The following is a 10,571-nucleotide window of genomic DNA, read 5'->3' on the forward strand; positions in this document are numbered from 1 at the left end:
TCAGTTCAAGTCAGAGACAGTCCCTGTTCCCATTACTGTTGTAGGTGACATTAATATTTACTATTGGTTTATCTTTTATTAATGCTGCTGTTAGTCCTAAACAGCTGTATACCCAAATCACCACACAGAGACTGGAATTTATTTAATTAACCTAGAACACAATGCTGGGAAATAGTTGTTTCATCTTAAACCTCCAAACTCTCATAGTTTCCTAACATTTAGATTTCCCACATTATACTTGCTTTTAGTGATATATTCAGTCCAGTCTATCTCTCCATGCCATTTTAAGATCTCTGCTCCTGCCTCTTGTTCTCCCAGCTCTCTCTCCTTTCTCCCTCCTCTGCCTCCCATCTTCCTGTCCTCTGGCTCCTCCCTCTCTTCCTGTTTTTACTGATACTCTAATTTGCTATTTTGGCTAGCATCCTTAGAAGTTTCATGTAGGTAAGTCCTGGTCTCCGTTATTACAGGCAAACTGCAAAGACAACCTGCTTTTTCTTCAAGGTTTATTATTTGTCTTTATATGTTAGTAAGAGTGTCAGTGTGAGTGCATGCTATCTGTGGGCATGTGCCAGGGCATATAGGAAGAGGATATTCAATTTACTGGAGCTGCAGTTAGTCATAGCAGTGAGCCATTGACATGGGGCTGAAAAAGGAACATAAGTTCTATGGAAGGGCCTTAAGTTTTTTTAGGCTCTGAGCAGACTCCATCTTGATGTGTCGTGGGATCCTGGACTTGAACTATAGTCCTTCCCCTCTCATGGACAACACTTGTCCCCCTAAGCTGTCTCTATAGGTATAACAACAACTCTTGGGTATGATCACAATTTTGAGATTCTATCTCTGTTTTCTGTGGTGTTACTGTAATATTTGTGACATTGCTTTTCTAAACTCTGGTGCATGTGTTAGTTGTGAACCACACACAGGTGAAGACACAGTCATTCTCTCTCTGCTGTGATTTTCACAGTCCCATCAAAGGTAACTATTGGTCCTCAGACCCTTTTGTTGTTTCTAATTGTTTTCTGTTGTGTTGAGGAGTTGTTGCTTTAATAAAGTTGCTATTCAGTATCCTTCTATTAAACAGAAAAGCATGCTTTGTTTCAGCAGTGGTACAAATTGAGGCCTGAATGGATACATGAAGCTCCTCAAAGATAGTAACAACCATTGTGGAATTGCTTCATTTGCTATGTGTGAGAGGCCTTTTCATGACAGGAATGGACTGGACTCGAGACAGCATGTACAGAGAAGTACTTCTTTTAACAGGGAGCACCCTCTGATGTATTAATACAATACGTGACTCATGAACAGCCATATTGTGATGTGAATTCTGTGACATGTTCACTCTATTTAGACATGATGTCTCCTGCAACTAATGTTCTTCACTGATGTATATTAATAGTTCCTATAACAACTTGATACTTTAATGACTATACCAAATAATGACTTTTACAAAAAAAAAACCCAATAAATTAAAATGTAGTATCTAGCCCCCTTCTGTTTGGTCATGGTAACTTTTTATGTGTTCAAAATATAAGTCAGCAACAAGTCATAACCAAATGTGCAGTTGACATATCAGCAGAAGAAAAAGTAGGCAGGGAATTCTTTCAACAAGCCAGTATTCTGTGCATGATTATGGTTTGTTTGCAGGATCTTAGGATTTCACCAGCAAACCGCATCTGAAAGTCCACATGAAAGTAGACTAGTTTTGAAAATTTGAATTCACATGAATTTATCTAGGTAAACTTACTGGCTACTCAGCAGAGTGAGATGGCACCACATGCTGATACACTGGGCCCTGGGCTATGAAACATCCTCATGTAGCACCTCAAACCTATGTACTAGTTTCTCTGTGACTGTGTCAGTGAGAACAAGGTGATTAGATCTGTAGTTATGTAATTGTGTTTCATGTTATGCTCTCAGAAGCTTTAGTACCTAACATGCAAGACTACTGAAATATGTTCTTCTTTTAATGTTTATTTATTTATTATTTATTACAATTTATTCACTTAGTATCCTGGATGTAAGGCCCTCCCTTGTCTCTTCCCAGCCCCACCCTTCCTCCCTCTTCTCCCCTATGTGTCTCCCCTAATCCACTGATAGGGGAGGTCCTCCTCCCCTATTATCTAACCCTAGCCTATCAGGTCTCATCAGGACTTGTACTACTCAGCAATTAAAAACAAGAAAATCACGAAATTTGTAGACAAATGGAAGGAACTAGAAAAGATCATCCTGAGTGAGGTAACCCAGAACCAGAAAGACATACATGGTATATACTCACTTATAAGAGGATATTAGATATATAATATAGGATAAACATACTAAAATCTATAGTCCTAAAGAAGCTAAACAACAAGGAGGACCCTAGGGAAGATGCTTAATCCTCATTCAGAAAGGTAATCAGGATAGACATCTGAAGTGGGAGAAGATAGGGACACCCAGTATACAGGAGCCTACTGCAGAGGGCCTCTGAAAGACTCTACCCAGCAAGGTATCAAAGCAGATGCTGAGACACATAGCCAAAATTTAGGCAGAGTCCAGGAAATCTTAAGGAAGAAGGGGGAGAAAGGCCTGGAGGGGACAGAAGCTCCACAAGGAGACCAACAGAGCCAAAAAATTTGGGTACAGAGGGGCCCGCAGATACTGATGATCTAACCATGCATGGAGAAGACCTAGACACCCTGCTAAGATGTAGGCCATAGGCAGCTCAGTCTCCAAGTCGATTCCCTAGTAAGGGAAGCAGGGGCTGTCTCTAACATAAACTCAGTGGCAGGCTCTTTGATCACCTCCTCTGGGGGTGCAGCCTTGCCAGGCTACAGAGGAAAATGATACAGCCAGTCCTAATGAAATATATCTTTTTAATATAGTTTATTGGTATCACTTTCCTACTGTATTATTTGCTACTGTTGTTAATACTTGAGTTTGCCTATCTTATGCATTGATTATATATACTCGGATACTACTAAACTGAATATATGTACATATGTATTATATGTATACACATATTGAATATGAATATATGTATATATTGAGTTTAGTAGTATCCTAGGGCTCAAAATTCTAATACAGGTAATAGAATGGGTTCATAATCGCATATATAAGGCTATCATAAGCAAAGCTCATTCCAGCTTCCCTGTGGCTTGAATTTGGAGACTGATTAGTCTCAATAATCTTAATACCACGGGAAACATCAAGGAATAATAGAGTCAGGGTAATGGCTTTCTCTACATTTAAATTTATGTAAGTGTTGTTTGACATACCAATGTGTAATTGTGCAATTGGCTTTGTTGTGTAAGACTCACACAAAGATGGCAGATACCTGGAAACTTTCCTAAAGAAGTCAGTTAAAATAAATATCTCATTGTCAGTGTTCTACCAACAATTAATACCCTGTCTATGTACTAGACATAACAGATGATAGGGTTGATACTAGGGGCACACCTGATTGAAGTCTATATTCCATTCTTGTAAAGATTTGGCATGTAATTGACAGTCTGAGGAAGAACTATAATCTCACAGGGGCCTTGCTTTGTAGCATTGCCCAGTGATGCCACACGGTTCCCACTCAAGTGAAATCTAGAATCCATTCTTGTAAAAGGATTAGTCAGATGGGAGGAACTAATTTAAAGTCTGAGAGAGAAATATAATTCCATCAGGGTCTTGGTTTGTAGCATTTCCCAGTGACGTCACAGGGTTACCACTCAACTATGCTGAATATTGTCCCTCAAACATGTAAGTTTGACACCTGACTAACCAGTTGCCTTGTTTCACCAGAAAATGTGGTGATTAGTTTCAGCAGAACATATTAGAACCATAAGCAATCTTTCACTGTGACTATTTCCCATAGAGAGTAAATACATTTTCAAACTGAGACTCCAAATATAAGATGGTAGCCATAACTCCATAGCCCATTCAGCCTCCATTTGAATGAACAGTCTACCAAGTTCTGTGAGGTTTGTGTGTAGGCCCTTTCCTAACTGAACATAAAAACATAGTTATGTAGGATTTGTCTATTCTAATGGATTGTATTCTTTCTTACAATCTTAAATATTTTTTGATTAAGGCTTCCATCCCTTTACCTCCTTCAGCAAAAATAAACAAGCCATATAGCCTAATGGCCTATCTTACAAAGCAAATCCTTTTATAACGCCTGGCTTTCTTTATTTGCTACCCATTCAGTTGCCCAGTGGGTCCAAGACTGTTCCTATTCCTTCAAAGAGGGCTCTTCTGGGGCAAAGGAAATGCTAAGTGCCTCCAGATATGCTCAAAGAATGATGCATATTTATGGGTTCAGTCCCTAGATTGTTAGTTTCAGGTCTTTTTTTTGTGGCACTTGTAAATTCAGTAAAACTAATTCATGTCTCCAAATATTACTCTGAAAGTCTTTCACAGGTAGTTCTGTGAAAGAAAGCAGGAGAAATGCACCGTTAGAAGGCTTGGGTAATGAAATGTGAACACAGAGATATTCCATTGAAAAGATAAAAGTAGTGGCAATTACCATTAGGTAGGTGAGAGTTCAAGCTGCTATAGGTGCTCTCAGATTCAGACAGGCCACAAGGTAAGTGTGTGTAACAATGCTTACAAACCTCCATGTTACTCCCCATACATGGGATGGTTTATTGGGGAATTCCATTACTCCTGTGGGAAGGAAATCTGGAAAACATTTGACCAAACTACAGTGGATCTTGCACATGGACAGCCACTTTTGGGGAATGATGTTTGCCATGTTCTATGACACTGACAAGGTTCTGACAGATATCATTGTTATAGATAGTCACCATGAATGGAGTGAGCTTAACAGGATACCTAACAGTATAGTATAATTTCACTCTTGTAAAAGTTCAGGGTGGTCTTATTCCATTCGTGACATATTGATCAATCTTGTGAGGAAAAGGTTGTCCTATGATACTGAGCAATAAAAGAATGAATTCACATGTAACCTTTACAGGGTAGACATTTAAGAGTGCTTGAATTTGCCTCAAATTCTAGATCTCATTAGAAGCCCTGATTTCAGAACCAGATCAACGACTGTGGCAGAATCAATGAGGAATGCAATGCCTAAATGGGCCCTTGTGTGGGCTTATGTGATTCTGAAGGGGCTTTGACATTGAAGACTAACCTGAGGTCCTCCACTAGATTACAGGAATATCTGGGGCTAGCATTTCCTTTGTGTGTCCATTGTCATCTCAGAGGAGAAGAAGAATAGGGCTTGACATGTGTTCAGTAGATTCATGGATCTAGTCTCATTACTTGAGCTGTCATGGCAGTGGATGGGATAAGGGAATACTGACTCTCAGTAACTAGGGAAACACATGATGGAATCTGTTGTCTTGGTTAGCATCAAATCCAAGGGGCAGAAAAAGGGAGAATTCATTCCCCCATGAGAGAGGTCCTGACTGTAGTTCTGACAACACTTGTTGCAATTCAGCCAATGAGGCACCACACTTCACTAGCCTGATAATATAAGTGTCCAATGAGAGGACTTTCAAAAGGAAATGTCTGCCTTGTAGGGCTTCAAAACAGATAAAACCTTGGCTGTTTTATGTAAACTGAGCTTGAACAAGGCCAAAGCAATAACCTGACCCATAGAAATTGGGTCTCTTGAAGTAGTATTTTTACATTTTTCCTTTTCTTTTCTTTTATTATTATTACTGTTGTTATTTACAATTTATTCACTTTCTGTCCTGAATATAGCCCACTTTCTCATCTCCTCCCTGTCCCTTCCTCCGTTCCTCTTTCCCCCATACTCTTCCCTAGTCCACTGAAAAGAGGGAGTCCTCCTCACCTATGATCTGATGTCTATCTTTCCAGTCTCATCAGGAATCCCTGTAACCTCTTTCTCTATGGCCAATAAGGCCATCCTCCCAGGTGATCTGATCAAAGAGCAGACAACTGAGTTCATGTCAGAAACTGCCCCTGTTCCACTTGGAGACTGAGCTGCCTATGGGCTACATCTGATCAGGAGGTCTAGGTCCTCTCCACACATAGCCCTTGGTTGACGAAGCAGTGTCTACAGGCCCCACTGGGCCCAGATCTGTTGGTTTTATTGGTCCCCTTGTGGAACTCCTGTCTTCTCTGAGTCTTTCTATCTACCCCTTCTTCCATAAGACTCCCTGTGCTCTGCAAAAGTTTAGCTGTGAATCTTTGCATGTGCTTCAATCCCCTACTACATGGAGTTTTTCAGAGGACACCTATGGTGGGCTCCTGTCCTGTTCCTTTTCTTCCACCACTTCTGGTATCTATCATGTTTGCCCCCCCCCTTTTTTTAATTTACAAGAGGTTTATTTTGACTTGTGGTTTTATTTTTAATTAAATTTTTATTTATTTTGTTACATTAATTACATTTTATTTACTTTGTATCCCAGCTGTAGCTCTCTCCCTCATTCTCTCCCAATCCCACCCTTCCTTCCTCATCTCCTCCCATTCCCTCTCCAAGTCCACTGATAGGGAGGTCTTCCTCCCCTTCCATCTGACCCTAGCTTATCAGGTCTCATCAGGCTGCACTGTCATCTTCTGTGGCCTGGCAAAGCTGCTCCTCCCTCAGAGGGGTGGTCAAAGAGCCAGCCACTGAGTTTATGTCATAAACAGTCCCTATTTCCCTTACTAGGGAACCCACTTGGATACTGAGGTTCCATGAGCTACATCTGAGCAGGGGTTCTAGGTTATATCCATGAATGGTCCTTGGTTGGGGTATCAGTCTCAGAAAAGACCCCTGTGCCCAGATATTTTGCTTCTGTTGCTCTCCTTGTGGAGCTCCTGTCCTCTCCAGATCCTACTATCTCCCCCATCTTTCATAGGATTCCCTGCACTCTGCACAAAGTTTGGTAAGTGTCTCAGCATCTGCTTTGATGCACTGCTGGGTAGGCTCCCCTGTTTCCTGTTTTCTTCTTCTTCCAATGTCCATCCCATTTGTCTTTCTGAGTGAGATTACCCAGGGACCTCCTTCTTGCTTAGCTTCTTTAGGTGTGCAGATTTTAGTATGTTTTTTTCTATATTATAGGTCTAATATCCACTTCTAAGTGAGTATATACCATGTGTGTCTTTCTGTTTCTGGGATACCTCAATCAGGATTAGCTTTTCTAGATCCCACCATTTGCCTGCAAATTTTATAAATTCCCTGTTTGCCCTTTTTAATGGTAATTAAACATACTCCCTAGGGTCCTCCTTGTTATTTACTCCTTTAGGTCTTTGGATTGTAATATGTTTATCCAGTGTTATATGGCTAATATCTGCTCATGAGTGAGTACATACCATGTGTGTCTTTCTGGTTCTGGGTTACCTCACTCATGATGATCTTTTCTAGTTCCACACATTTGCTTGCAAATTTCATGAATTCCTTGTTTTTAATAGCTAAGTAGTATTTCATTGTGAAAATGTAACCCAATTTCTTCAGCTGAGGGACATGTAGGTTTTTTTCAGATTCTGGCTGTTAGGAATAAAGCTACTATGAAGATAGTTGAGCAAATGTTCTTGTTATATGGTGGGGCATCTTTTGACTGTATGCCCAGGAGTGATATAGCTGGGGCTGCTATATCCCAATTTTCTGAGAAAGCACTAGATTGATTTCCAAAGTGGTTGTACAAGTTACACCCCCACCAGCAAGGCATCCTTGCGAGCAGGTGTTTTCACTTGAGTTTTTTATCTTATCAGTTCTGATGGGTGTAAGATGAAATCTCAGAGTCATTTTGATTTGCCCTTTCTTGAAGACTAAGGACTCTGAGCATTTCTTTAAGTGTTTCTCCACAATTTTATATTCCTCTATTGAGAACTTTCTGTTTAACTCTGTAACCCATTTTTAATCGGGTAATCTTTTTTTTTTTTTTTTTAGGAATTTTAAACTGTCAGTTTAATCAGCTGTACTGTAAATTCCCTAAGAACAGCATAAGAATAAAATAGCTCAAGAACTTATCTGTCTTACATTACATTATGATTGAAATCACAGATTTTTGAAGAGTTTATTATGTTGTCAATAAAAGGTCATTATATAAGAAATTTCAGTATAGGATAAAAGTTTCTGAGATATGAGTATTTCATTACTTGAAGTACATAGGTTTCTCAAGTGTCTATTTTTAAAAAACTTTATTGCAAGTAAGTTGAAAAATATGTGAGTGCTGAAGTGTGAAGCAGGAAGAAAAGCTTCTGATCTATGGTATCATTTATCTTTGTTAAACTACTGATCTTGAAGCTTCTGTGGAAGAATGAGACTTTCTTTTGAGAAGTAAAACCACATTGATGGCATAAAGGTTACTGTTCTCTGTAAAACATTTTAACAATACTATCTGTAATCGGGTAATCTTGTTTGTTGGTCTTTAATTTCTTTAGTTATTTATATATTTTGGGTATTAGTTCTCTGTCAGATATAGGATTGGTGAAGCTCTTTTCCCTGTTGGAAAGAGCTTTGAACTCTTTGGCACAAGAAACAGCTTCGTGAACAGAACACCAGCAGCTCATGATACTTAAAAGCTTCTGTAAACCAATGGATACTGTCAACAAAACAAAACAGGAGAATTTTTTTTTTGGCAAGACAATACCCAAACAGCACCATCACTGGGAAACCAAGTTTTCATAAGCCTGTGGGGAAACTCTGTATCTCAATCCATCTCTATCTCTATCATCCTCTATGTCTATCTATATAAAGGGAATTTATTGGAATGACAGGCTTCAGTACTACTAATGTCTGTCTGTAAAGGGAAAGTCCAAGAATCTATAGTTGTTTTGTCTCAGCTGGTCTTGTGAATGAGCTGGAATCCTGAAGAAGTAGGTTCCAATGTGAGTGAAGGAGTAGGTGTGCTGTGGGTTAGGTAAACTGTAGGAAACATCTAATTTAAACAATCACTTTATTTCCACCTAGTACCCTTAATTCAATTACAAAAGTCATCATAGCTTTTTAGCTTTAATAATATTTTAAAGTCCAAATTCCACAGTCCCTTCTGAGACTCAAAGGGAGCTTTTAATTGCAACCCTGTGTACAATCATGAAGCAAATTACAAATTCTAATATATAATGGCACAAAATATACTATATCATCCCAAAATGGAGGGATGAGTCATAATGAGGCAATACTGATATAAAGACTAAAAGTCAGAAGGACAAAAATCAAATTGTTTAGCTCAATGCACAGTGTTTAATAACTTAAATATTTTCGGGATGAAAGCTTTGTGTTGTTGCAATATACACCTCTCCCATTGACTACCTCTACTCTGTGAATTCAGCTCTCCTTAACAAATATTTCACAACCCTGGTATCACTAACATCTTGGGTCTCCAATACTACCTTGGCTTCACTTCCACAGTTTCACACAATAGTGTTCAGGCCTCTTGCTCTCTCAGCGTATTCATATAAAGATTTCCTTGCCATAAAATATTCAGCCTCAGTAGATTTATGAAACCATGGATGATCCCACAACCCCTTAATTTCTACTCCTTCAGGATTCTAAAGCTAGCACCACATGCTAATTTGGGCTGCTAATTTTGGCTTCCAGTTTGGAATGAACCATAGCTCCTTGTACCATCTTAGTGTTGCTTTTGAATGTACTTTCTTCCAGGAACAGAAAATACCTTGTACTCTCTTTCACAAACTGGACACTTTACTGGTAATGCCTTGTGATGAAGGCACCTTTTCTTATTACAATGCAAATAAGGTCTCTTCTTATTGGCCCTAATATCCTCAAATTTTATAAACTCACTTACAGAATAATCCTTGAATGTAACATCAATCTTGTCAGTGACCCTTTCCTATGAGAACTCTAAATGTTGTATTTCTTTCTGTCTTATTTAATTTACTTTTTTCACTGTAGATCAGCGTAAGTGGTTACTAATAATCACATAACAAGTGAATATAAGGCTGATTTGAAATCTCATGTTCTAAAGTAATCAGTTCACTGCTTTTAAATTTAGCCTAAGGCAAATTGTTAGGACAAGGGTAGAAAACATACACATTACTCAATATGTCTATTGCTCAAAATTTCAAGAATGGTCTCTGGTACAGTTGGTAATATTGTTTCCATATTTAATTTCTAAAGATTTGCCTTCAGGGATCATTTGTCTTTCGTCTACTGTTTTATTAATGACCCATTAAACTTTGCTTATAGCTTTCAACCTCTTTTCTAGTCCAATGTCTCAAAATCTTCCACATTCCCCAAAAACATAATCTGGGGAAATTCTTAATACCACATTAACAAAAATGAAGTATAAAAATTTTTCTGAACTTTTATGAATGTTTTCTCTAAAAAAGGTAGTATATTGTCTAGCTGATGCAGAAAATACACAAGTAAGAAAGGATGGTGCCTATTGTGTCTTCCAACTTTTGTCTGTATGTTATCTATAAACAAAAGAGATGATGGAAGAGTATGAATGTAGTGCCAACAAAGAAACACACATAGCTCTATTTGGACATTCTGATTCAATAAAGGGAGGCCATTTTGGTGCCTAGGCATCTTTGGTGCCAAGGAACAGCTTGTTTGGCTTTATTGATGAAATGCTTCCTGTGGCCAGAAAGTCAGAACAACAGCAATACATCTAAGGCGCTGAGATACCTCTGAAGGCTGGACTGTGTTTTATTTTATTTTATTTTTAAAG

This window comes from Meriones unguiculatus, chromosome 3, assembly GCF_030254825.1.
Source record: "Meriones unguiculatus strain TT.TT164.6M chromosome 3, Bangor_MerUng_6.1, whole genome shotgun sequence".
Lineage (NCBI taxonomy): Eukaryota > Metazoa > Chordata > Mammalia > Rodentia > Muridae > Meriones > Meriones unguiculatus.